We start from the raw sequence: 27,114 nt of genomic DNA, 5'->3' as shown, positions 1-27,114 counted from the left end.
TCCTCCTCTTCCTCTTTCTTTTTCTCCTCCTCCTCCTCCTTCTTCTTTTAGTGCAGGATTCCTTTTTTTCTTTTTTTTTATTAGATATATTTCTTTACTTACATTTCAAATGATATTCCCTTTCCTGGTTTCCTGTCCATAAGCCCCCATCCACACCCCCTCCCCCATACGGGTATTCCCCCCATCCACCCCCCTTACCTCCCTCCCCCATCCACCCACCTTGCACTGGGGGTCCAACCTTGGCAGGACCAAGGGCCTCCCCTTCCACTGGTGCCCCAACAAGGCTATTCTCTGCTACGTATGGGATTGGAGCCCTGGGTCAGTCCATGTATAGTCTTTTGGTAGTGGTTTAGTCACTGGAAACTCTGGTTGGTTGACATTGTTGTTCTTATGGGGTTGCAAGCTCCTTCAGCTCCTTCAATCCTTCCTCTAATTCCCCCAGAGGGGGTCCTGTTCTCAGTTCAGTGGTTTGCTGCTAGCATTGACCTCTGTATTGGACATGCTCTGGATGTGTCTTTCAGGAGAGATCTATATCCAGTCCCTTTCAGCATGCTTTAAATATCCATTTTCTAGACCTTGTCCAAAACCCCAGTGTGTAACATCACATGATATGGTGTCTGAAGATTTTCCTACACGGACATGAGAATTTCCAGGGAGTACGGTTATGGTTACCACCCGCCATCTCTGTCTGACAGTGTTGGCAAAGCCAGAGCTCTTTGAGGTCGACTTCAAACCCTCATAGCGTGATCCACACATACTGTTTTCACTCATTAGTTGTGATGGACCTGTCATTAGTTTATATAAGCCATTTAAATCTATTCCTGTTTCTAGCTTCTCCTACCTCTGATTGGCTAATGAGCTCCATCAACTTAATCCCTGCACTGTGGGGAGAGCGTCCTTGGATTTGGTCTAAATACAGACAAGCTAGATGCTCTGACCCTTCAATTAGACATGTTGGGGTGTGCGGTGCCTTTTCATGTCTGCTGACAGTGTTGGATGCCACTTACTTCTTAAGAACAGAGGGACAAAGGGACAACACTGGACTCACTCGTGGTTCCTGTATTTTATGTTTAATGTGTGTATTTAGAATTAGTATAAAGATTCAGTCTTTTTCTAATTTGATTTATTTTGTGATATGTAGTGATATAGTATGGTGAGTGTGTGTGTGTGTGTGTGTGTGTGTGTGTGTTTGTGTGTGTGTGTGTGTAGAATGTGCAGAAGTTGCAGCATATTGTGAAGTTCTGATGATAACTTATAGGGGTAGTCTTCTTCCGTTGTGTGGATCTAACCCAGTTACCATGATCAGTGGTTTAGTTGTTGGGAACAATACTTCAGTATATACTGCCATGCGTGGATCTCTGTGATATAGCCCCTTGGAGGAATACTCAGGAGTAGAACTGGATCATGGGAAAGATCCATTTCTAGTTCTTTGAGAAACATCTATGTTGATTGGTCTTTTCTCATTTTTATTTTTATTTTTTTAAGAAAAAGTCTCTCATACATCCTCTAACTGGGCACTCCTATCCATGTTCATGGCTACATATGAGCATATCCTGTTTTTCATGGCATCCTCCTCCTCATCCCTCCCCATCATGTTGCATCAGAGCTCCTTTAAGATTGTATTGTGTGTTTATCTTAGTTACTTTTCTATTGCTGTGACAAGACACCAGGCATTAGGCAATTATGACAAGAGGCAGTTTATGGGGATCACAGTTTCAGAGGGCGATTCTGTAACCATCATGGTGGGGAGCATAGAGGCACGCAGGCAGGCATGGTGCTGAAACAGCAGTTGAGAGCTTACATCTGATCCACAAGCAGGGAGAGAGAGAGAGAGAGAGAGAGAGAGAGAGAGAGAGAGAGAGAGAGAGAGAGAGAGAGAGAGTGCTAACCAGGAATGGTGTGGGTTTTTGAATCCTCAAAGCCACCCTCAGTGACACATCTTTTCTAATAAGGCCACACCTTCTAATTCTTCTCATACAGTTCTACCAGCTGGCCATGAGTTATTCAAATATATGAGTCCATGGGGGCGTTCTCACTAGAACCAGCACAGTGTCTGTGCAGAGGCCACCATCAGGGGTCTTCCTCAGTCACTCTCCACATTAGGGTTTGAGATATGGTCTCTCACTGAAGCTTAAGCTCACCAGTTGGCGAGAACGGCTCGTCAGTGAAGAACCAGTGCTTTGGTTGTACAACTATTTCAGATTTTGGAACATTTATGTCTATAAAATCAGATGCCTTGGGATAGGATCTGAGTCAAGACACAAAGATCCTGTCTGTTTCAAATACAGGCTATAGGCAGAAGCTGCACATACTTTTAATGCTTGCATGTGTATTCACATGTGTGTGTGTGTATACATACACACATATATATATATACATATATGTATATATATGTATATATCTGGTGTACATGAATGTACACATTTATGTACATATCTTGTACATATAGAGGTCAGGGGAAAGCCTTGTATGCCATTTCTCATGTGTCCACTTGTTGTTTTGAGACAGTCTCTCACTGGACTGGAACTCACCAAGAAGTCTAGCCTGCCTGGCACTAAGCCTGAGGGATCCTCTGGTTGCCTCCATCTTTCATGTCTTGGATTTCAAGCTTGTGATCCCACAGCTGGTTTCCCACATAGGCTTGGGGGCTGGGACTCATGTCCTTCTGTCTGTACGGAAGGCACTTTACCAGTCATCTGTTCCCCCAGCTCTATGCTGTACCTCTACTGCACCCATGTTTGGATTGACTCACCAAATGGAGTCAAGTCATGACCTTACTTACACTTTGGAATCCCATCTAGATTTCTGGATTAGGGAGGCTCCACTGGCAATAGTGTTTTAGAGGTATGAAGTTGGTAGTACTTATAATAATTTATATATATAATAATTTATATGAGAGAAATACTTCTGTGTGGCTAGCAAATATTTTCTGGTGGGGACCACATTGTGACTCTGGCCATATGTGCAGTACACATGTGACCATTTGTCACAACTACTTAGCTTATTAATCGTACCCTAAAGGCAGCTACAATAGTCTGTTAGAAGGCAGGTGTAATTTATATCAAATGTGCAGCTTGGTCTTCATTTGGGTCTTATAACAAGTGGAGCAGGTCTGTCTCTGACTCTGTTGCCTGCTATTAGATCCCCTTCTCCCTATTGAATGGCTTGGTTGAACCTCCGTGGGAAGGGCTGTGCCTGACCCTACTGGGACCAGATGTCCCAGAGTTGGGTAGTATCCAAGGGGGAGCTCCCCCTCCTCTGAGGAGCAGGGGAGAGGGCAAAGGGGTAAGGGACTTGTAAGGGTGGATCTGGGAGGAGAGGAGGGAGGGGACTGTGATTAGGATGTAAAGTGAATGAAAACTAAATTATTGGAGAAAATAGCATGTAAGTTTTTATTTTATACTACATTAAGATTGTAAATTGTATTTCAAAAACTGAGACTTCATAGTTACCTTGTGACATTGGACTTGAAGTTTTTTTCTGTTGACTTTCTTTTTGTGACGATGCAGAATGAACTCCAGACCCCATACTTACTGGGAAGCAGTATACCAGTAAGTGAAATTAGTGTACGCTTTGAAAGCGTTTAGCAGTGATTAGATGAAGGTATTTTATTTTATTATACTTCCTTCAATTTAATAAATCAGAACTGCTTGCCTGGTCCAGGGACTTCAGCACAACAGGGTAGACAAGGAAACCCAAGGCGACACTCAGCTCCATCAGAATGTAGCTTTGTTGGCCCTGCTTCTTATTATAATCTGATTTCTATCTCTGTGAGGGTGGATTGTGGGTGTGTGCACATTGATGTGGAGGCCAAAGGACTATTTAAGGTGCTTTTTGCCTTGCCCTTATTGGCTCGAAGCCTTCCAAATAATTGAGACTACCCATCCAAAAACCTTTGGAAGTTTCCTTTCTTTTGTCTCGCCAGTTCTGGGGACACTGCCCTCTTTATATTTTATACGATTTTTTGCAGTTAAACTCCAGACTTCTTCCTGCTTGCATGGCAAACACTTCATTGAACCATCTACCCAGCTCCACTGTCTCTCTATATAAAGCAAATTATGATATGATATATTTTCTAGTGTCCTTTTATCCTGCATATTTATTCTTATTCTTGAACATGTAAACAATGTATTTTCATCATATCCACAGCCTGTGTCTCCTTGCCAACTCCTCTCAGATCCCCAACTGTCTTCTTCCCAACTTCATGTTACCTTTGTTTCAGCCACTGACTCAAATTTGTGCTGCTAGTGTGAGAGTGGGCTATTGACATGGGCATGAGCATGGGCAGCCCACTGGATGCTGAATCTCAAAAGAAAACTGTCTCTACCTCCCCCAGTAGCTATCAGTTGCCAGTAGTTCCTCTTCCACTCTGAATCCATGCCGGAGTTATGACTGGCTTGGTCTTATGTAAGTCTTGTGCAGGTGACCATATCTGTTGGGAGTTCACATGTACAGTGGCCCTGTCCTCTGTCATGTCTGTAAAACAATGTTCCTCAGAAGTCCTTCTGGGTCTTGCAACCCTTCCACTTTTCTTCCATGAAATTTTCTGAGCTCTCTGTCTCTGACTCTATCATTATGGGTGTGCTCCCCACCCTCCCCTCAACTCGTGTGTGTGTGTGTGTGTGTGTGTGTGTATGTGGTGTGTGTGTGGTGTGTGTGTGTGTATGTATGTGGTGTGTGTGTGTGGTGTGTGTGTGTGTGGTGTGTGTGTGGTGTGTGTGTGTGGTGTGTGTGTGTGTGTGGTGTGTGTATGTGGTGTGTGTATGTGGTGTGTGTGTGTGGTGTGTGTGCGTGGTGTGTGTGTATGTGGTGTGTGTGTATGTGGTGTGTGTGTGTGTGTGTGTGTGTGTGTGTGCGTGTTGGCATAATTTTTTGCAGCCTACTTTTAATAAGTGTTCAATCTCTCCCCTAACCCACCACCGGGCAAAGTTAGTGGAAGAGAAAAAGTTCCTAGGATATGGGGGAAGTGGACCTGTTTAGCAACAGTCTTTTGGAGGTGAGCTTGATCTTGTTTGTCAGCAGTTCAGTCCCTTGGCAAGCACCAAATACGACTCAGCAGCTGCAGAGCAGTCCTCTAGACAGCCAGACATCACACATGAACCAATAGCTACAGTCCAGTCCTTTTGACAGGCAGACAATGGGCACAAACCAGCCGTAGTAGTTCAATCCTGAAGAAACTACAAGGCTCACCAACTGGTCTGAGGTGTGGCTAGGGAAGTGTCAAGCTGTCCTGCCTCAGGAACCTCATCGTTCTTGGGTGAGTTTCTCTCAATGGCAGCATTACCGTGGGTTGAGCTCAACAACACTATGTAAGGTGAACCAATACATGCCTGTCCTTAGCGAAGAATAGTGAGGTGGAGCAAACCAAACAAAATGCTCAGTGCTTGTCTCCCACTGTCTGTGGGGTCATATTTACACTCCTTCATCACACATTCTTTCACATGTCTACTGTGTCAAAAAAATCCTTTCCCCTGTGTCTGCTTCAGGAAATCATTCTTTCAAGTGTCCGTTTTAGCAAGACATCCTTTTACCTATGTGCCCCAGCAAAACATCATTTGACGTAACTATCTTTCCAAGGAAACGTCTAGTGTGCATGTGCGTGTGCATGTGCCTGTGCATGTGCATGTGCGTGTGCGTGTGCGTGTGCTTGTGTGTGTGCGATTCAGGTGTTTCATGTAGGACAGAGCACGCCACAGTTTCTTATTTTATGTACTTTGAATAGTTGCATGTCTTTGTATTGTCTGTTGTTTCCTGAAGGATAGTGCTAATCCTTGGGTATAATGATAAATATTTAGAAGGTGTCCTAAAGCTATATCCATTAAAAAATAGAATTATCTTCTTCTATAAGGCCTGTGACCCACCCATCCATGAGTTTCCAGTACCAGGCATGAGTTCTATCCTATGGATCAGGTCTTAAATCCAATCAGAAATTGGATAGTTACTTCTCCATATCATATTTTTTCCTGAAGTCAATGTTAAAAACATTAACGTGCCAAACCTGTAAATTGTTGGTTAAAAATCACGAGGGAAATAAGATCTCTGTAGAATTCCTTCAGAGAGTGAAAACATGTCTATGTTTGTTATTTTTATAAGGTCTATGCCTTCTACAGGCTGTTGGAAGGTTAAGAATGCTCCACCCACTTTGGGTAAAGGTATGAATTCTAAACTCCATAAGTGCAAATTTATTTTCAATGTGTCCTAGTACCCTAACATGATGGCTATTCAAGCAAGTGTGGACACTAATCCGAGTTCTAATTTCAAGGAATTTGGGCAAAAAATAAAATCATGAGAATGCACGAGGGAAGTTTTCTCTTTCTCTACCCTCAGGTTGTTCCTCTGATTATAGAGATGGAGACACCTCACATATATGTGCATTTAAACATATATATTCTATATGCTTATATATGCATAAACTTCAAGAAACCATTTGAGGAGATCTGAATGTGAATAGTGCGAAGTCCAGAAGGTATTTCTTCTCTTCTTCTCTGTTGTGTGATGAAACACAATTGACCAAGAGCAACTTAGGAAAGGGAAGGGCTATTTTGGCTTCTACTCCCAGGAAAGGGTCCACAACTGCAGGGAGCCGGAAAGGAAATTGAGGCAGTAACACTGCTTGCTGGTTCTCTGGCAGGATCCTGCTAAGCACCCTTTCCTTTTTTATTGGGCAGTTTTTGTATTTACATTTCAGATGCTATCCCCTTTCCCAGTTCCCCCCTCTCCCATCCTCCCTCCCCCTGCCTCTATGAGGATGTTCCCCTCCCCATCCACCTACTCCCTGGCACTGCTCTGCACTGGGGAAAAGAGCCTTCACAGGACCAAGGGTTTCTCCTCCTATTGATGCCAGACAAGGCCATCCTCTGCTATCTATGTGGCTGGAGCCATGGGTTCCTTATGTGTACTCTTTGGTTGGCGGTTTAGTCCCTGGGAGCTCTGGGGAGTCTGGTTGGTTGATATTGTTGTGCTTCCTATGGGGTTGCAAACCCCTTTGGCTCCTTCAGTCCTTTCTCTAACTCCTCCATTGGGGTCCCCGTGCTCAGTCTGATGGTCAGCTGCAAGCATCTTAATCTGTATCAGTAAGGCTCTGGCAGAGTCTCTCAGGAGACATCCATATAAGCCACCCTTCTTATATAGTTAAGGACCACCTGTCTGGGAAATGGTGCTGCCTACAGTGGGCTTGGGGGCTCCTACTTAAAATATCAATGAAGACAATTCCCCACAGACCTACATACAAACAAATCTGATAAAGTCACTTACTCAATTGAGATTTTTCTATGTGATTCTAGGCTCCCCAATTTGATGGTTAAAGCTATGATAGTAATGTTAATAATACGTTATTAAAAACTAGGGACATGGGGCTGGGGATTTAGCTCAGTGGTAGAGCGCTTACCTAGGAAGCGCAAGGCCCTGGGTTCGGTCCCCAGCTCCGGAAAAAAAAAAAGAACCAAAAAAAAAAAAAAAAAAAAAACTAGGGACATGAAAATGTTTTGCTTAGGAACTATCAACTTCTTATTTAATAACCTGACATGGTACTTGATGTACTATTTGATTAATAAATGATGTTTGGGCTTGGCATATGTCAGTAAAGTCCTTGGCTACGCAAATCGAGGGCCTGAGTATGGACCTTTGAGAACCCATGCATGCAAGCCAGACTGCTGGCTTTAATCCTAGCACTGGGAGGCAGAAGCTAGAGGATCCCTGGGGCTCGTTGAGCAGTTAGTCTATACTTTTTGGTGAGCTACAGGTTCATTGATATAACCGATCTCAAAAAATAAGGTGAAGAAAACACTAGACATTCACCTCTGGCCTACACTTGGTTCACCTTCCACCACGTGAATGCACACACTCAAGTACACACACAAGCACACTCAAATGTTGGCTAAAATAATACTAACAAGTGTATTATATTTAAGAATTAATAATGGAGTTGGAGAGTTGGATCAGTGGTTAAGAGCACTTTCCCTCTTTCTGAGGACCCAGGTTTTGTTCTCAGTGCCCCGTGTGGTAGCTCACAATCCATAGCTCAAGTTCTAATGGATCTTATGACTCCTGGGGTACCAGGAATGTGTGTGTGTGTGTGTGTGTGTGTGTGTGTGTGTGTGTGTAATGAAGCCTGGTGGTGGTGGCACATGCCTTTAATCTCAGCGCTAGGGAGGCAGAGGCAGGTGGATCTCTGAGTTCAAGGCCAGCCTAGTCTATAGAGCAAGTTCTAGAACAGCCAGAGGTGCACACTGCACAGAGAAACCCGGTCTTGAAAAACTGAAGGGTAGAAAAAGAATGGAATGATGGTAGGCTAGGCATGCAGGGACGTTTTAATTCTTTTTTTCCCAAATGTCTGCAAGGAACGGTAATTAATCGCACTGCATTTCTCATTTCTTTCAAAACAATAATTATAAACCGGCGGTCTGCCCGGCTGACCCCAGCTGTAATGTGTGCAGAGGTTGAGTGGAATCTTGCTTTCAGCTTTGCTGAAGGCAGGAGACCTGAGTCACAGCTACAGACACACTCCACATTACCTAGAAAATCGAATTTCCTTATGAAAGACTAGCGAGGGAAACAAAGATAGAAAGAGTCGCAAAATACTGCATTAGACCATCACATTTGAGATATCTGAATTAATAAGCTGTGTGGCACTTGCTGTAGAAGAGGTTTTTCCTCCATAGTCTCTACTATAAATACTGTCACTGAGCAGTGTGAATAGAAGCTGCCCAGCAAAGTTTGCATAGCAGATGGCCTCTTACCATCTAACCTCTATAGAGGAATTGTGAAGTCAAAACCGAGAGGGAAGTCCTAGGAAGCAAGGGTACATTTATTTGAATAATAGTGTTTCAGCAACAGCTGGAGTTAAAGTACCACATTCACAACATTGTGAGTCTAGACCCAATTTTATGAATTGTTTTAAAAAGTCTCCAGTGACCTACAAAATTTGTTTCTTACGTTATTTTTTGCCCTTATTTGTTCATTTACTTATTTACTTTTACATGCGTCTGTATTAGCACATTCATGCCATGGCACACATGTGGAAATCAGAAGATACATTTTGGGAATCTCTTTCACCTTCTAGGCCCCTGGAATTGGGCACCGGTTATCATTCCTGGCAGCATGATCCTTTACCTACTGAACTGTATACATGGACCTTTGTATCCAATTTATAAGAGAATTTGTTTTTCCAGTGATAGCTGTAGCTAGATACCTTGGTTCCTGTTTCAGAGTTTTTTCGATATTTTGGAAGTCATTTTTTGTTTGTTTGTTTTTGTAAATAACTCAGGAGCCACTTGTTAGAGCTTTTTGTAGGTTCAAAAGATAATAAGGTTCAGCTGGTATTTTCATGCATGTCTTTGTTTCTAACATGCCATTGAAAAGAGTAACTTAAAAAAAGATATATCTTATTCTCAACCATGCATATTCATGAATGTCTCTGTGTGTGTGTGTGTTTGTGAGTGCAATGCACATGGAGACCAGAAGAGGACATTGGATTTCTTCAAGCTACAGTTAAAGCTTATGATCCACCTGATGCAGGTGCTGGGAACTGAACTCAGGACTCAGGTCCTCTGGAAGAGCAGCAAATACTTAGCCCTACTGGGTCATCTTTCCAGTCCCCCCAGATCACTTCTCAATAGATTGTCAATGAAAATGCTTGTGTGTGTGTGTGTGTGTGTGTGTGTGTGTGTGTGTGTGTGTGTGTGTTGTATAAGTATATGTGTGTGAAAGGGTGTATCTGCACACAAGTGTATGGAGTCAGAGGCTGACTTTGGGTGTCTTCTATTTCTTTCCATCTGATTTTTTTTCACTCAGGTCTCTCGCTGAACTGGCATTTGCCATTTTCAGTAAGGTTGGCTGTGGGGCTCCAGGGTCCCAGTGCCAGTGTTACAGGTACACAGCAGACTTAGCAGCAAGGGTCCTTTCTCCCCTGAGCCGTCTCACTGGCCCAGCCTGGCTATTGCTTCTGTTGTAACTGGGTTGATTTTCCATAGTGACGTGGAAGGCACATCCCAATAATGTTGGGTCACTCCTCACAGCAGCAGCGCACAGCTCCCATTTGCCTGGCCGGGATTTGAAGCCTCCCTCCCAGGTTTTCTGCATTTCTACTTACAGTTTTCCCCAGATATTTCAGGTTCTCTGCTGACAATGCAAATATTTGCCAAAGGCAGACCTCAGGCCATCTCCGTCTCAGGACAACTTCCGTCGTTTACATTTCAAGACTCTAAACCTCACTGAATTAAGTTTACCATTGATTTCTGTCATTTTCCTGGGCATTCTAGTACCTCCTCTGAAAAGACTTTTCATATTTCTCCCATTCTTACGCTTTTCCCTACTACTGGTTCTAATAAAATGTTCCACACTTGTGGAGTTTAGGAGAGCCCTGGATTTGTCTATGATTGAGTCACATGTGTCAAGTGTGTCCCTCTTTGAGTGAAGCGATGGTGATTTATTAATATGGCCTGTTATATCAATGGATTCCTTAACAGGAACAAAACGTTTACTCCTGAATGGGCTACAGTTGGGCTGAAAGGCAGTTACCCAGTTCATATCCTCGTGACTCTCAATTTATTCCTGTCTCTCTTAAATATTGGCTTAAATTGTTACTTCTACTTCATTAATGAAAGAAGTAAGTTCGGGGTTGGGGAGGTGGTTCCCGTGGGTAAGAGCGTTGGCTGCTCTTGCTGAAGATATAGGTTTGATTCTCAGCACCAACATGGTGGCCCACCACTGTCTGTGATTCCAGTTCCAGGAGTGCCATGCCCTCTTCTGGCCTCCTCAGGTACTAGACATGCATGCAGTGCTCGTATACATATACATGTGCAGACAAATACTCATGCATGAAATGAAGATACATCGTAATGGAAGGAGGAGGTTCTTTTTGGTATGCTTGGGATCAGGTGGGGTGCCTTGGGGTTGCCTTGTGGGTCTGGTCAGCGTGTCTCTGTCTTAAAGGGCCAGTGCTCTTCTTCTCCAGCCCATAGGGCTTCTCTAAATACATTACCTGAGCATGTCTCATTCAGAGGCAGGATATGCTTTTCCAGGAACACTACTTTCAAACCAACAGTTCAGTCTTTAATTCTTCAAGATTCTGTGGTCCTATGGCTCTAATCACATTTTCATTTTAAGATGATGCCCATTGCCTGTTTTTAAAATTTATCGTCAGGAGGCTGTTCATTGTGAAGCAGTCTTACTATTTTTTGAACCCCATTGCAGCCTTGATTTTGTTGTCTTATTTTATTCCTTGCATATTGATTTCACTTAGTTAAATTTATTTAACGAGATGTGTTTGATCGATCTTGAATCAGTGCTTATGTTCTCCTTTATTAGACTGAGTTCTCTCTCTTTTTTTTCTGTCTCCTAAAGTATACCTTTTAGAAGTCTGCCATGACCTTTAAGCACTAATTTTCAGTTTTATTTCTAGAACATACATTGAAATTATTAAATTTTCTCCATTTCTACTGTAGTTCAACCTGAAAATTTGTACTTAAAGACACCATGTTTAAAATGTCCTTAACTCCCTTATAAGTAGTTATTGATTCCTTTTTTATTGGTATATTTTTTATTGAGAACATTCTCAAATGTACGGAAAAGTTCAAAGACCATAGTAACAGAGCACTGTTCTCCCCACAATTAAAAATCAGCAAACACCTACCATGTACTCAAAAATGTGTTGCTGAGAATCGCATGATTCGGTTGGAGAGTGCTGCACACGTGGGTTGGACACCGTGCCATATCTGACGTGTAGACTTAGCATGTGTGATCCAAGATTTCAAAAGAAAAACCTTTGTTTTACTTACGTTTTCCAAAATGAGTGTTAGACATCATCACATATTGCCCTAAACAAATAGTTTAACACATGTCTTTGGAAGATAAGGGCCATTTGATTGATAATCATAGTATTTTTATTTCCTAGTAAAATAATCTTCGTCATGTTGCATGGCCCTAGCCTTATTTAGATTTGGCTGGCTTTCCCCCAGATACACTTCTTAGGTGTTAATTTTTCAGGAGTGACCCACTCTCTCTGGTCGCACTTGGTTATAGCACATCCTCCCATCTTCCTGGCTGCAGCTGTGTTTTTCACCTGTACACACCGAGTGGACATGTGCTAGGCTGTTCTGAGCCCTGCTCATACCTCTGCTTTGCGTCTACTGTCTTTCATCTGCTTCTCCGTTTGCTTCCTTCTCTAGAAGAGAAGCCCTACTTAGATAACTTACCTGTTTCACTTTGCCTGTCCCCTCTCTGTCCCTCACCTTCTTCCTTTCCTCCTTCCCTCCCTCCCCCACCTCTCCTTCCTTCCCTTCCCATATGTATATATGTAAATAGGCATATGGCAAGGCTCAAGAGTCAGAGGCCAGCGTTCAGGGGTCAGTTCTCTCCTCCCATCAGGGGTCTCAGAGATTAAGCTCAGGCCTTCAGTTTGGGTAGCAAGTGCCTTTACCCACTGACCCATCTTGCTGGTGCTAGAACATGACTTTCCCCGAATCATTGGAAAAGTATTTGCTCTGTACTTCTTGCGTTCGTCTTTCACAGCAGCTAAGACTCTTCCCTTGTCTAGTGGAATTATTCTACTTGCAATTTACAAATGCAACAGGGCACTGATGGTGGAGGCGTTTTCCGAAAGTGAACACCCATCAGTGTTTTACTTAGTGGCTTTGCATGTATTGATTTGGATGGGTAATTTCACTGAGAGCACGGGGTGATGATGCTTCTAAGCTGTTCCCGATAAGCCATCAACACAAGTGAAAACTCCCTCATTAACCACTACACAGTCTTCGTTCATCCTGTGCTGCCCACGCTCTATGTCGGCTCACCCCACTCTTCTTATTCTGCAGCTCCCCTTACCTTCTAGCAGAAGCTACGTTCCTCTACTCTGTCCTTGTGAACACCCTCCTCTCCGGAATGAAAGCTACACAAGATCAGTGTGTGTGTGTGTGTGTGTGTGTGTGTGTGTGTGTGTGTGTGTGTGAGAGAGAGAGAGAGAGAGAGAGAGAGAGAGAGAGAGTGCGTGCATATACGTGTACTTAGGTATATTCCAAGTACATGTCTGAAATCCCATCAGATGAGAGGCAGGTACAGGAGAGCCCCCAAAAGCTCACAAGCCAGATAGCCTGCTGTTCCTAGTAATGAGCAACAAAGACCCCGTCTCAAACTAGATGGAAGGCAGGAATTGATACCTGCAGTTGTCCTCTGACCACCCTACACTCTCCATGGCAGATACACTCTCACACACGTAAGACACATGTATATCATGCACACATAAACACATGCACAATGACTCAAAAGAAACAAATATTAGGAAAGCTTCCTTGCATGACATCAGTCTTTAACCGTCACTTACAGTATCCACTTTAAGGCGGAAACCCACCTTACTCAGAAGTTCTGTTTGTCATTTTGAATACTAACTTGAGAATCACGAGTTGGAGCCTTCAATATCCACAGAGCTGCGTGACACTGTGGTAAGTGCCACAGGGCCGTAATAAACTGAGCAGGAACACAGCCTCTGACCAGATGAGTGGGTGGGTGCTTAGTGGAGCTTGTATGCATTTTTCCAGTACAGTATCAAGCAAGGGAATGACCTAGACTCTAATTTAAAACCCTATTCCATTTTCAAAGTTAGGTAGATTTACTTTTTTTTTTTTTAGCTGTTTTGTACCTTTATGAATAAATGGCTTAATTTTTCTTTTCTTTTCAACTTTTCCACTGGTGATTTCTTTATCTATCAAGTTATTTCTTCAACAAACTTGGTCATTCCAGGTAATTGAATGTTTCCCAGAACTTGAAATAAATATACAAAATGAGGTATAATCCCTCTCTCTATATTCTTTCATGCTTCACGACTTTTTTGTGTGCCTCTGGGAATACTATTATTTTTTTATTAGGCTTAAAAGAAAGAAAAATAACTCTCGAGGTAATCCACGTGTCTATCACCCAGCACAAATTTATGTGCTTATGCTAAAGTATTATATTGAAATAAATCAAAGGATATTATTAGTAAGAATACCTCTCCCAACGAAGAAACTATTAGGTTTGTGAAACCCTCATCTTAGAAGTCGTATTTGCTAATAAAACAACATTTCCTGGAAAGGATCGTTTTCATGAGAAAATGGGAATTTATGAGAATTCTTTTAAGGAAAAATGAGTCTCAACTGAGTCCAACATTTTCTTGCCCCAAGTGGATTTCCCTTTCATTCCAGAAATGCCAGCAGGGGCCAAAAGGTAGGTGTTTTTGCCAGTTCCACCCAGCCCTTCCTCAGACATACCTATTGCTTCCAAATGCACTTGGGGCTGTTAGTTCCAGCTCTTCCTTGCCTGTTAACAATCTTTTGGATAGCTGTACACAGTAGCCTCCTGGTCAGCTCCATCATAAGGTTAAGGAACCTGTTTGGTTAGCTCATTAGTAAAATTTGTTCCACCCAGGCAGTGTTAGGAGTGGGGGTGTGGAGGGAGCTAGGAGCTTGCTGGAATAATGGAGCCCTCTTTCTCCCCCTTTTTTCTTTTTCTTTTCTTTCCCCCTCCCTCTCCCTCTCCCTCTCCCTCTCCCTCTCCCTCTCCCTCTCCCTCTCCCTCTCCCTCTCCCTCCCCCCCCCTCTCTCTTTCTTTCTTCTTCTTCTTCTTCTTTTTTTTTTTAGTGGAAACTGGGAAGCGAAAGCAAGGTTTCTCCTGGTACCCAATTCTCCTTTCCTTTCAGTTTCTTGTTTTGGGGTAGACAGCTTAAAGCCTCCTCTCTAGCATTCAGAGTCCTCCTCCTCCCCTCTCCGCTGCATCCCTTCTTTACCCCTCCCAAGGAGGGTCCCCAACTCCAACTCCAGGCAGAGATTGGTGGAACCATTGGGTTGAAACTGATTGTGATAGTAGCAGATGGGCTGGATTTGACAGGGTGGATTCTGAGCAGCTTCTGAGTGGGGGGCGGGGCAGGGAGGGGAAGGGTGGGGGTGGGAACCCAAGGGCCAGAGCGGACCCATAGGAGTGCGCGCCTGCTGCTGCCGCCGCGCCTGCCATACCACGGACTTGGGGGCATTTCTTTAGCGCGAGATTCCCAGGGAAGTGGCACTGCTGTCCCCAGGCGGAGCGGGAGAGAAAGGTCCTGTGGCCCAGATTGCACTGGGACACCGGAGGCAGGCGCGAGCTGGGGACAGGAGGCGTGCGACACAACAAAAGCCTAGGTGCCCGGGCTGTGGAGCACGCGCGCGCGCCGACAGGCTTGACATGGCAAGTTTGTCAACTGTGGGCTCCGAGGCCAGCTCCTTGCTGCCCCCCAAGTGACGGCATTGCAGGGTCTGCCCTCCAAGGCGGGCAGCCCCCACCACGACCTGGGCCCTCTGCAAAATGCTACCCCGCAGGCCAGGTAAGAGGACGCCAGCTCCCTGCACCCTCCCAGGCGTGTCCCCAGAGCTGTTTTCTATCCTCCATCCCCTGGGCATCCCCTCGTGCCGGCTGATCTGGTCGCTTTTAAGCGTTCCATTCTTCTTGGTCCACCTCTGCCCCCTGTCGCTGATGACACTGTTGCCCTCCCTGAATTCCTTATAGAATCCCAAAGCCACAGGGGTGTGGTAGAATCTCTGGGAGGTGGCACTAGGTTGAAGAGTCTTTTGGCTCCAAAAGTCAGCGCCAGGACAATCAAGGCAGGATCTAAAGCGATTTAGCATTCACTCTGTCTTCCCCAGCTGCTTAAGCCAAGCATCACTCACACCCCTTTCCACCTGTGGGACCTCGCTTTGTGCTGGAAACGCGCACGGAAACACGCACACGTGCTCAACGTCCCTGTGCACACAGGCTCGCTTCCTATAGAGGACTTTTGTAATGGTAAAGGGAGAGGAGGACGTGGATCTTAAGCAGCATGGTCTCCCAAAGCATCCAGGGCCTCATACTTCTGTGTATTCCTTGGTCTCCATGATCGTGATCAGATAGTAAAACATTTGGAATGTGTGGGGAGGCTGCTGATTCTGGCACTGGGCATCACTGTGCTCCTTCAGTCGATTGTCTTTCTGGCTTCGCCCCTTCTTCCTCCTAAGATATTGTATTGATGGTTCCCTCTCCTTGAAAGTCAATGTCCTAGTATAGAACGGGGCTCTAAGGTCAACAACCTGGACCACCATGGAAAACCTGGCGCCAGCAGCCTGCGAGGGACTTCAGATGAACTGTTTCCTGTTCTCTTATTCATAAGCATCAGGTCCCTGACCTGGTATGTCAGATTCAGGGCCTTTTTCTCACTCCTTCACATGCCCCAACCCCAGTGCAGGCTCCGCCCCAGCTGAATTGGAGTCCTGTTGCTACCAGCGACTATCTATGCCTTCTAAGCCTCTTAATTCTGATTGATGGGCAGAAATATGATATGATTTTGGAGTGAAGCTGCCTGGGAGGCAGACCCTCCCCCATCCCCACCCCAATCCTTAGAGAAAAGGGACTGTTAGGATAGACTCATTAAACACAAGTAGCCACCTGACATTTCTTTTTACCCTTGTGGCTTTTGCCAATTTGGTTCAAATAAACAAGGCCCCTCTTCCTGGCCGGTTACTAGCTACTTTAATTTTTACTCTCCTCCCCATAAACCCATTTCTAAAAGAGATTCCCCTTGTAGTAGTTTCCAGAACTATTCTTGTAAATGTTTACACAGTCATTTTCTAGAAGTGATTTTATACCCATAACCTCTTAACTTCCTGTTGGTGTCTCTGTGTGCTGGACCACAGGTATGCGTAAGTGACTTGCTGTCTGTGCTCAGCCTGCTGGTCTCAGCCTCCCATTTCACTGTCTCCAGGATTACAGGAGGGGTACAGGATACTTGGATGTTTCAGACTCAGGTCCTTCCCCCCTCCACCTCTCTCTCTCTCTCTCTCTCTCTCTCTCTCTCTCTCTCACACACACACACACACACACACACACACACACACACACACATTTCATCTATTCTCTTTCCCACTCTGAAAGTCCTTCTTCTTTCTTTCTCCTCGGGAATCTCCTTAGAAAAGAAAGGAAACAACCTCTACTTTTAATGTTGCAGTTTGTAACTTTTATTATAAAGCCAAACCCAAGCCCCCCTCCTCGAGGCAGCCTGCTTCTCCATGCTGGCAGAACCAACAGGATTTCTGGACCTATATAAATCCCCGACCAGACTGTATTCCTCCTCTCCAAAGGGTGTGCAAAGGATGGTTTCATTCTTGCCACTGGAACTGTCTTTATAAGAATGTTTTGTTCTTCCCTTTTTCCTAATTCCCCAGAGTGTTTGGCAGGGTATTTTCATTATCTAAACCATCAGACTTAGCTTTTCTTTTATTTTATTATTTTTCCTGTATGCGAGTCGCTTTGGAAACCCATGTGCTATTTTTGAATCATTCATTTAGTTGTATTAAACCAAACTTCCTGGAGGGGATTCCCAAACCTTGGCATCAGTGTGGGCCCCTTGGGTGGGCAGGAAGCAGAGAGGAGTTCCGAACGACTTTAAAGTTCCCAGTAAAGCTGTGTACAGCTCTGATGGCGAATGTCATAATGGCATCATGCATTTGATTAGGACTTTACAGTTTACAAAGGGCTTCCTCAGGCATTATCTCTTTAATCCCAGCAGCAGGAATTTTAAATAGTGAGGATTCCTCAGAAAGGCCCTGTAATGCCTGCCGATCCTGCTTAACCAAAGAGAAAGGGAGCGATGGAAATTGAATGGGCAGCTGATGCATCTTTAATGCATAGAATAAACACAGCAGAGACAGCTCCCGAGCTCACTTTGGAGCCCAACTTGAGCAAAGAAGCAAGAGGGCAGGAAGCACTCGTGCATCTGAGAGGGAACTCCATGCTGTGCTCTGGTTGCCCAGGGAGTTCTAGTTCTGGCTGGATAGGGGTTCCGGGTGCTCTGGGCAGTCCTTGACATAGGGTTCACATTTAGATGAAAGTGTTAACTGGGGTTGCAGGGAGGCTCTCAAACTTCACAAAGCCAGGGGGCACTGATGTAGTGCTCTTCAACCATAAAGCATGCTGGGATATCCTCTGGCTTCTGGAGTCTCTTTACTGCAGGCATGGGGTAATTTTCTCTACTTGGACACACAGCAGGAGTTTGGGTCTCCCTGAGTCCCGATGAAGGCAAACAAGAGTTCTGTCATGTTTGTCCTTCACTCTGAAACCAGGGCCTGTCTTCCACGGCAGTTTGTGTCTGTTTATGACGACACAGGGAGGGAGGACAGGGGACCACCCTATAGTTTGTCTTTTTTAGCCCGGGCTCCTTGAATAGAGAGCCCAGCCCTTCTGTAATGTATTGTGAACATCCCTTGCAACTTCTCTCCAAAAATATTTCCTAGAATGCCAACAAAAGCCACAAATTTTAGTTGGTATTTTGGATCTCAAACTAATCTTGTATATTATTCTGTAACGTTTTATTCAAAGCAATTTCAGGTGTTTGAGTTCTTGCTGAGGGCTGCCTTGTGGGAGGGATGCTAGATACACCGGGGCTGCTTTTGGTTGTTCTGTTTTTGTTTGTGGAACAATGTCACCTGTAGCATAGGCTGGCCCTAACCTGGCTTTGTAGCGAAGGATGATCTTGGACTTTGGATCCCCTCCCCCATCTTTCCAGTGCTAGCATTGCCTGCGTTCTATGCAGTGCTGAGGATGGAACCCAGGCTTCATGCATGTTTGGCAAGCACACTACTAACCAAGCTATACCAGGTTCATCATTTACCGTTAATACAATTTGAGCAAGACTTCCTCCATAAAATATGAAAACATCCATGTACTTTTATAAGTTTTTAAGAGTAAAAAAAAAAAGAGAGAGAAAGAAGTTATATAAACTACAGACTCAAACTAGTTCCTATCACATAAGAAAATCAACTGATACTGCCTTTTAATGACTTAAATCTTTGTCACGTACCTCTAGAAGCCAGAAGTGAGCATTAGTTCTCCTAGAGCTGGAATTAGAGGCACTTAGGTGCTGTGTGACTAGGGGGCTGGGAAGTGAATTAAAGATATAAAGAAGCTTCTCTGGCAGGGACTGAGAGCTCTCCAATCCATGGACACAGAGGTCAGTATCTGGAAGGTAGTGTGATACTGTGTCATACTTTACAAAAGTAGTAGAAAGAGCTTCTCTTCTAGGGCCCATGAGCTCTGAACTGTGGGTTCTTGGCCAGGTTTAGAGAGTATCGGGCAAGGGTTTTCTTCTGTGGAGTGGCTGCTTTAGTCGCTGTTCTATTGCTGTGAAGGGACCCCATGACCAAGGCGACTCTTACAAAATACATTATTTATTGGAGGCCGGCTTACAGTTTCAGAGGCTTAATCTATTATCATCGTGGTGCGGAGCATGGTGCCAGGCAGGAGTGTGCTGAAGAAGTACCTGAGAGCTACATCCTGATCTGTAAGCAGAGAGAATGAGCCTGGGTATAGCCCAAAGCCGACCTTGTGACATACTTCCTCTTAACAAGGTTATACCTCCTAGTCCTTCTCAAATAATGCTACTCCCCAAAGACCAAGCAATCAAATATGTAAGCCTATGGGGGCTATTCTTATTTAGATCACAACAATGGCCCTGAATATTAAATCTAACCAGAAAGCTGTTGGCTATACGCCTAATATTCATAATTGGAGAGGATACAGTAGGAATTGAAGCAGGGAGAAGGAGAGTGCAGATGGTCAAAAATATATTGTATGCATATATGGAATTAAAAGAAAGATTTTAAAATCGCAAAACCAAAATCAACACAGTGGAAGTCAACTGAAGAACACTGCCCAAGGTTGGCCATTGGCCTCTACTTGCATGCACGTCTGCAGACACACTTGTACATATCACTCAGAAGAGTGAGTATACATATACAAACAATTGTCATTGTCATGTACAAATGTACTCCGAAAGCTTACAGGTTAGGGGGGAAAAGGACATAATTATTTATACCAAGTCCTGAGTATGGGGCTGATTAGAGAGAAAGAGAAATCAGTCCACAGGAATGACAGGAGGTAAGTGATGGAGAACGTACCTCCCAGGGGGAGGGAAGGAGGCATGGACTCCAGGGTCACTTGTCCATGAGGAGAGGGTGCAGAGTCATTACATCAGCAAAAGGCTTGAGCTCTGGACATTGGGAGATGCCTGAGTGGTTGGTGTGCTTGCCACACAGGGCTGAGGACTCAAGTTCAGATTCCTAGGATCCACGTAAAAGTTCTAGGTGGTGTGACAGCCTTGGAAGGAAAGTCAACAATCCTTCGAGTGAACTGGATAGCAAGAACGGCCCTGTCAGAGAGCTCTGGATTTGATTGAGAGTCTCTGCGTCAGTAAATACAGTGGACGAGTGATCGATGATGATTCCTTACACCAAGCCTGAACATCCAAATGTGTATATATCCCCTTTCATATGCCCACACAAATTAAAACATGCCTACACACATGAGAGTGGGAAAAGAACAAAAGAAGGAGGAGGAGGAGCAAGAGAAGGGAGAAAGGGAGAGGAGGAAGGAGAGGAGGGAGAGGAGGGAGAGGAGGAAGAGGAACATAATGTCAAATTCTAACTGTAGTCTGTGGCTCATGGAATTCCGAATTGAGGTTCTCTTGTGCTACAGGTAATCAACCCCAGAGTCATCTCCCTAGCCTAGAGATGTGTTCATTCGCCCCCTTCCATCTAGTTCTTAACAAATATGCTATTGGCCCCAGTCGGACCCAGATCATATTGTAGAAGTGCTAAGCATTTTGGGTACACTTTGTGTTGTTATCAATGAATGGAAAAATTGGAGATGGATTGCCTCGGTACCTAGCACAAAATGTGACACTCAGTTCACAGAGAGACAGCTTTGGCAAGTTTGGCATCTTGGCCCTGAAACTCTGGACCGGTTACTTGACAAGAGAGCTGGTAGTAGCAATGAAGACACCTAGCCTAGTCTGTGAGTCCCACTCACCCTCCCTATCATCTTAGGGAAACCCACCATGATTCCTCCACCCATTCGATGATAGGGGATGAGGTGGAGGCTTGCTTCGGTAAATGGCTATTTCAGCTGATGATTCTAGACATTAAATTCCACAGGCAACAGGTAAGACACAAATTTCCATGTGTAGATATTGTAGACTAGGTTACTAGAATTCTCTGTCATGTCTAGAGCTGGCCGAGAGAGCTTCTGAGTTTGTTTGCTCTGGCCTTGGAAACCAGTGGTATAAAATGAGGTGAATGAACTCGCTTCCACAAAGGGGTAGGAAAATGTGTTTCATTTTTGGCCTAAATTGGTGACAGGGCAGAAGAAACATGTCACTAAAGGCCAAAGGAGACAACTCCCAGGAGGAATGCTCCCTGCAAACCCCCTGCGGGCTGACAGTTCCTGAGCTGCAGAGATGACCAGCCTCAGCTGGGTCAGGCTTGTGGCTTGCCACATGTCCTTGCTGTGGTGACTCCTTGGCTGTTGAGGGAAGAGATCCCTGAAAATGGAAGTCCAGCATCTTTCCTTCCTGCTCCCGTCTCTGGTCTCTGGCATGGTCACATTAGCACAAATGAGAGCAGTGGGCACACATATCTATGTGTGTGTGAGAGCAGAGGAGGACATCAGGTGACCTGCTCCATCACGTTCTGAACCTCAGGATAGGCTGTTGGCTGGCAAACCCTAGTAGTAATCCTCCTGTCTCTACGCTACCTGACACTGGGATTCTAGCTGTGAGGGCACTCACACCTGGCTTTGTACATACAGGGTGGGGATTCACACTCAGGTCCCATGCTTGCACACCATTAGTTTTCCTCACTGAGCTGACCCCAAAGCCCATCAAATATCTTCTTCCTAAACAAAACGTTTTATTGGATTATGGCTAGACATTATAAGGCTTGCTGAGCCTTTAATCTGGATATGAGAGAACTATTCAGACCCAGAAAGTGAAGTTTATTGTTTACGAAGCCAAAATACACATGTGTATCATGTCTGGTTTTTATTACATGAAAAAAACAATGTCCTTGTAAAACGGTAAGTCAAGCATACATCTTTCAGAGATGGGGAGATGGCTTGGTGGGCAAAGTGCTTGCTGCACAAGCCTGTGGATGTAAGTTCAGATACTCAGCACCCAGGTGAAGCACATTTCTGTAATCATGGGACTGTAGGGAGAGAGACAGAGTCCAGGGATTGGCCAGTCATTCTAGCCTAAAATGTGTGCTTTGAGAGACACCATCTCAGAAAACAACCAAACAAACAAACATGTTACAGGGCAATATCTGATACCTTTGGAATCTGGCTATGCATATAAGTGTGTTCTCCCTCACACTTGTAGATAACACACACACACACACACACACACACACACACACACACACACACAAAGCTCTGTCCTCCAACTCTCCCCCATCTCTGTAAGTAAGTATGTATGTATGCATGTATGTATGTATGTATGCATGTATGTATTAATGTGTGTATGTATTCGTGTGTGTGTGTGTGTGTGTGTGTGTGTATGTGTATGTCTCACTATGTACCACACCTGAGGTTGACCTCTGGCTTTCACACATAAACGCTCGTATTTACACTCATGTGTATACACAAACAAACACAAAAAAGAGTGCTAGAGAACACATGCAAGTGTCAGTTCTCTGTTCCCTTGCTTGATGGGGAGCCTTTAATCTGGAGACAGATGCTTGTCATGAGGCTTCTAAAAGTCCATCTGAGAAAATGTGTTTCCAATTCAGTGCTTTTCCACTGAGGAAGTGCCCAGCAGAGCATCTGTCCTTGGTGCCCAAGGAGCCTGTGGCCTCGTCCTCAGCTACCCTTTCATGTTTCAGCAGGCGTGCCTGGCACAGTTTCTCACATGCCTAAAGTGGTGTCTATGCCCAGGTTGTTTGGCATGGTGGATGCCAGGGATAAGTAAGGCACAGGGTTCAGCCATCCAGAAACCCATCTAGTGGTCACTGGGATGTGGTCACCCTGCCTTGCCTGTTCCTGCCTGCTTCTGGGCTTTTGGCCAGCTGCTTCTGTCCTAGGTCAAGGCCCTGCTGTACTCAGGCCCTATCAGCTGTCTTGGGTGACTGTCTCTTGGATTTTCGTGAGATATTTCTCTGCTTTCATTTCCTCCCTAGAAGGGCTACTCAGTGGTTACCATATATATCTCTGAGTCCCCTCTAAAGACACTGCTGATGACATCAAGTCAACACAGGTAACCCATGTAACTACACACACACACACACACACACACACACACACACACACACACACGTTCTGAGAATTCTATATATATTTTTCAACCATATATATATACCCTATCCCTCCTTTCAACTACTATAAGACTCGTCCTCTGTACTTCTCTACCAATGCCTCTTTTGTTAACTCATTGAGTCTAATTAATGTGCCTGGTATGCATTTGGGTCCTGGGCCATCTCCTAGAACATGGCTGACCTACCAGGAGCTACATCTGAAAGAAAACTGACTTTCTGCTTCCCTTTCCTTCCTTTCCCTTCCCTTTCCCAGTAGCCACCAGCTGTCAATTTCAACTCACCTGGGAGTGGGGTCTTATTGAGTCCTTTCATGTTTCATCATACCAGCATGTATGGTGAATTTTGTACAGTTCTTGTGCAGGCCAACAATAGACTGTGTGAGCCCGCATGTGCAATGTGCTGTCATGTGCAGAAGACAATTTTTCACAGCAGCAGTCCTTTCCAAGTGTTGTCTCCTACAACCTTTCTTCCCTCTCCTCTTAAATGTTTGGAAGGAAGTATGGTGTAGTTGTAGCATATAGGGCTGAGCCCATGGAGACAGTGTCCAGCTGTCCCTGATTGTTACTGACTGCGGAGCCAGTAAGAGGGGGGATCCCCCCCTAACAATTTGCTAGGGAAGACTGGAGAAAGACGGAGGAAGAAAGTCTGGGATGGAGGCTGCCTGGGGGTGGGAGTATTCTCTGAGAAGACATGTGAATTTCCAGTGCAGATTTTAGCAAATTGTTACAAACTTTGTGCCTCTGAGCAACACATGGGGCATTATCTCACTTCTAGAAATCAGAAGGCCAAGCGTAAGGTTGTGGGCAGGGCCACATTCTTTCTAAAAGCTTCAGGGACACAGGAGCCTTTCCCACAGTTGATAGTCTGCTCAATGCCTTGTTCTGTGACCCTTCTAGCAATAATATCCACCTGAACAGCTTCTGTGGCTGGGACTCATCTGCGTCCCATCTAAAGACCCTGCTGATGACATCAAGTCAATCCAGGTAACCTATAATATCTTGAGATTCTTCACTGTGTTTGCTAAGCCTTTCTTGCTATGTGAGGTTCCAAACCAATAGGCACAAGGTATTAGGATACAGGCATGTGGGGTGCAGGAGAAGGGAGGAAGCATTCTGAGACATTATTTTAATGAATGAGAATAAATCATAGAGGATAATAAATGAATGTGGATTAGTCGAGGTGAGTCCTTGAAAGCTGAATTACAGTCTATGACAAATACCTTTAGAGGCCGATTCCAAGGAGATGAGGAGAGAAAGGAGAGGGGAAAGAAAGTGGGGGAAGGGCAAGGAAATAGGGGAGAAGAGAGAAAGAAGAAAGAGAAAGGGGAAGGAAGGAGGGAAAGAAAAAGAGGAGGGGGAGAAAAACAAGGAGAGAAAAAAGGGGAAGCTGATTAAGATGCAGAGTAGAGAGGTCAAGAGGAGAGAGAACGGGAAGGGAAGGGGGCAAGAAGAGGTCGAGTGGCAAGAGGGAGGGAAAGGGGCTGGAGAAAGAGAAGGGGGAGAAGAAAGGGAAGGGAGGAGAGGGAAAGAACAGATAAGAATCTAAGGAGGTGAGGAGAGAAGGTGGGGGGAGAGGGGAGAAAGAGAGCGAGAATGCATGTCAGGACTACTGCTAGCCTCAGAGTTGAGGAGAGGATGGTGTCTGTCAGGCCAGAGAAAGTGTGAACTGGAAGTTAGGAAAGACCAGGTGGCTGTTGCTGAGGGTCAGGGCCGGCTCTGGTGACCACTTGGTAGGAAATAAAGAGAGAAGTCTGTATTGGGTGTGAGGTTGAGCTAGGTCAGGGCTGAAGGCCATTGCTATGAACCGTTGTATCTCCCAGTTGTGTACAGGAGACCCTTAAAGCAGCAGTATGGCTCAGCAGGATCTTTGATCTTGTTCTCACATTTTAGACATTAATAAGCAAAGGCCCAAGAAGTCCAAATAGATTTACTAAGGACATGTGGGAAGGTAGCGTCACAATTTGGGCTGGAGACCAAAGATCTCCTGTCCTGTTTCCTTCCAGTAGCAGAGGTCCTCCCCTCTCTCCTGATCTCCCGATGTGTTTGTGTGTAGGTGCACATGTGTACGTGGCTATGTGTGCCCGTTGTTTGGAGGTCCAAAGGCAGCCTCAATTATCCTTACTTGCTACCCATCTCTACTTTTTGAGACAGCATCTCTCCCTGGCCGGGTATGATAGACTAACAATGTCAGTGAGCCCTAGGTAAGCCCCTGCCTCAGCTTCCCCAGTTCTGGGATCACAAGTGTGTACCACCTTGCCTGGCCTCCTTACTTGGGTTCTGAATATCAGCTAGGTCCTTGTCCTTGAGCTATCTCTTCAGCCCATACCACTATGTAGGATGCCTTTTGAAGGTAAGAGGCTGTATTAGGGGGAGGGGGTTGAGGTCACAAAATTATGGAAAATGGGAGAGATGACTTGCTTCATAGACCGGAAGGAAGCAAACCTGAGGGATATCCCAGACGCTTTAGGCCTGCTCACTTCAGGTTCAGGTCACTTCAAGGCATCTGATTGGATGGAGGTCTTTCTCCCTCCTTTCTGTGTAGCATACATCAAGGGGTGAGACATGCACCTCTGTGCAACTAGGTGTAATTTGAGGAAGACATAGTGAGAGAGCCACTTGGTCAACAGAGCATTGAACTGAAGGATGGTTTGTGGCTGGTTCATGGGAAAGCAGCTACACTGTGGCTTAGGTCCTTGTGGTTTCCTTTCTGCAAAGAGTTTGTTTTCTTCCTGGTCAGCAACAGTTGCATTGACAGAATATCCACAGAGCTTTTTAGGATGAATTCCTCAGCTGCCTTCAACACTTCATCAATAATGTGATCTGTCTATTAGTGAGCAATTAACATGTGACCTTATTGGCAGACAGACCACACATTCCTTGACAGGGTTTAAAATACCCATTTCCTGTTTCCTCGCAGAGGAAGACATTTGATCGTATTTCAGAGCAATTCTGGAACAAGTATGTAGAGATAAACTTAAAGAGCTGCAGCAGAAATGGTCGCTGTGGTGACTGGGGAGATAGCTCAGCAGTTAAGAGAACTTACAGTGAGAGCATGGTGATGCAAGTTCAAATCTCCAGAAACCATGCAGCAAGGATGTATGTGGTCATGCTATAAATAACCTCAGCATGGTCGGGGGCAGAGACAGGCACATAGCTGGGCCTTGCTAGCTAGGACCCCAGCTCTAGGTTCAGTGAGAGACCCTGTCTCAATGGAACAAGGTATAGAGTGGTAGACAAGATATCCAGTGTCTTCTGACTTTAGAAAACAGAGATGCATGTTAAACACATACTCACCCCCATCCTATAATGCAAACAAACAAAAGAAACTGTCCGGATTAAAAAGAGGGTGTTGTAAGGCACTGGGTTTCCAAGTGGATAGCAGCTTTTCTCTATTCTTTGGATGCATTCTTTTCAAGAAAACTCCAGTGTATCTTTAACCACTTAGGACAGTGTCTACATTCAGTGCTGTGTGTCTGACTTGAATGCTTCTTACCACATGAGACCTTGAGTCTCTGGAAGTTGTTGCTGCTGTTGTTGCTGTTAATTATTATTAATTATTGTTATTTTATTACCGTTGTTATTTAAGATGATGTTTGTGCATGGGCAGAACTTTCTTATGTGATTTTGTTGCAAGTTGTACAACTTGAGGGGGTTGGGGAATAAAAAATCAATTAATCAATCATCAATCAATCAAATCTAACAAATTTTAAGGGAGTAAAGAGTCAACATGGAATAAATGAATTGCTGAATGTAATAACTATATTTTTACCATTTCTCATTTTTTGTATCAGCATCGTTAAGGAGTTGGTCATAAAACAGCCACTGGTCTTACTAGAGCAAGGTTTGTGTAGTGAAAATTATGCAGGTCCCTGGCAACATTAAGATAATTGATTCATTTGATTCATTAAAAAAAACCTTTTATACAAATGTATATGAGGTCCAGGGTGATCCCTCAGTGTACATATGGAGTGAATAATGACCATGTAGGAAGAGATAAGTATTTC

The 27,114-nt window shown here is 44.7% G+C and overlaps 1 protein-coding gene across 6 annotated transcripts in view; it reads left to right on the top strand.

The window, feature by feature from the left end:
* The window catches only part of Nckap5 (NCK-associated protein 5), a 901,285-nt gene that overhangs the window by 299,526 nt on the left and 574,645 nt on the right, over positions 1–27,114 (top strand). Inside the window, exon 1 of one of the 6 annotated variants that reach the window (XM_087581941.1) lies at positions 14,899–15,325. The exons of the other annotated variants lie outside the window; for them this stretch is intronic. The gene's annotated coding sequence lies outside the window, so the exon portion shown is untranslated. Of the gene's footprint in view, positions 1–14,898; positions 15,326–27,114 lie in introns of those variants that run through there. 6 annotated transcript variants of the gene reach the window in all.

Source organism: Rattus norvegicus, chromosome 13, assembly GCF_021556685.1.
Source record: "Rattus norvegicus strain SHRSP/BbbUtx chromosome 13, alternate assembly SHRSP_T2T, whole genome shotgun sequence".
Taxonomy (NCBI): domain Eukaryota; kingdom Metazoa; phylum Chordata; class Mammalia; order Rodentia; family Muridae; genus Rattus; species Rattus norvegicus.
The sequence above is the reverse complement of the archived record's forward strand: the minus strand, read 5'-3'. Positions and strand labels throughout refer to the sequence as shown.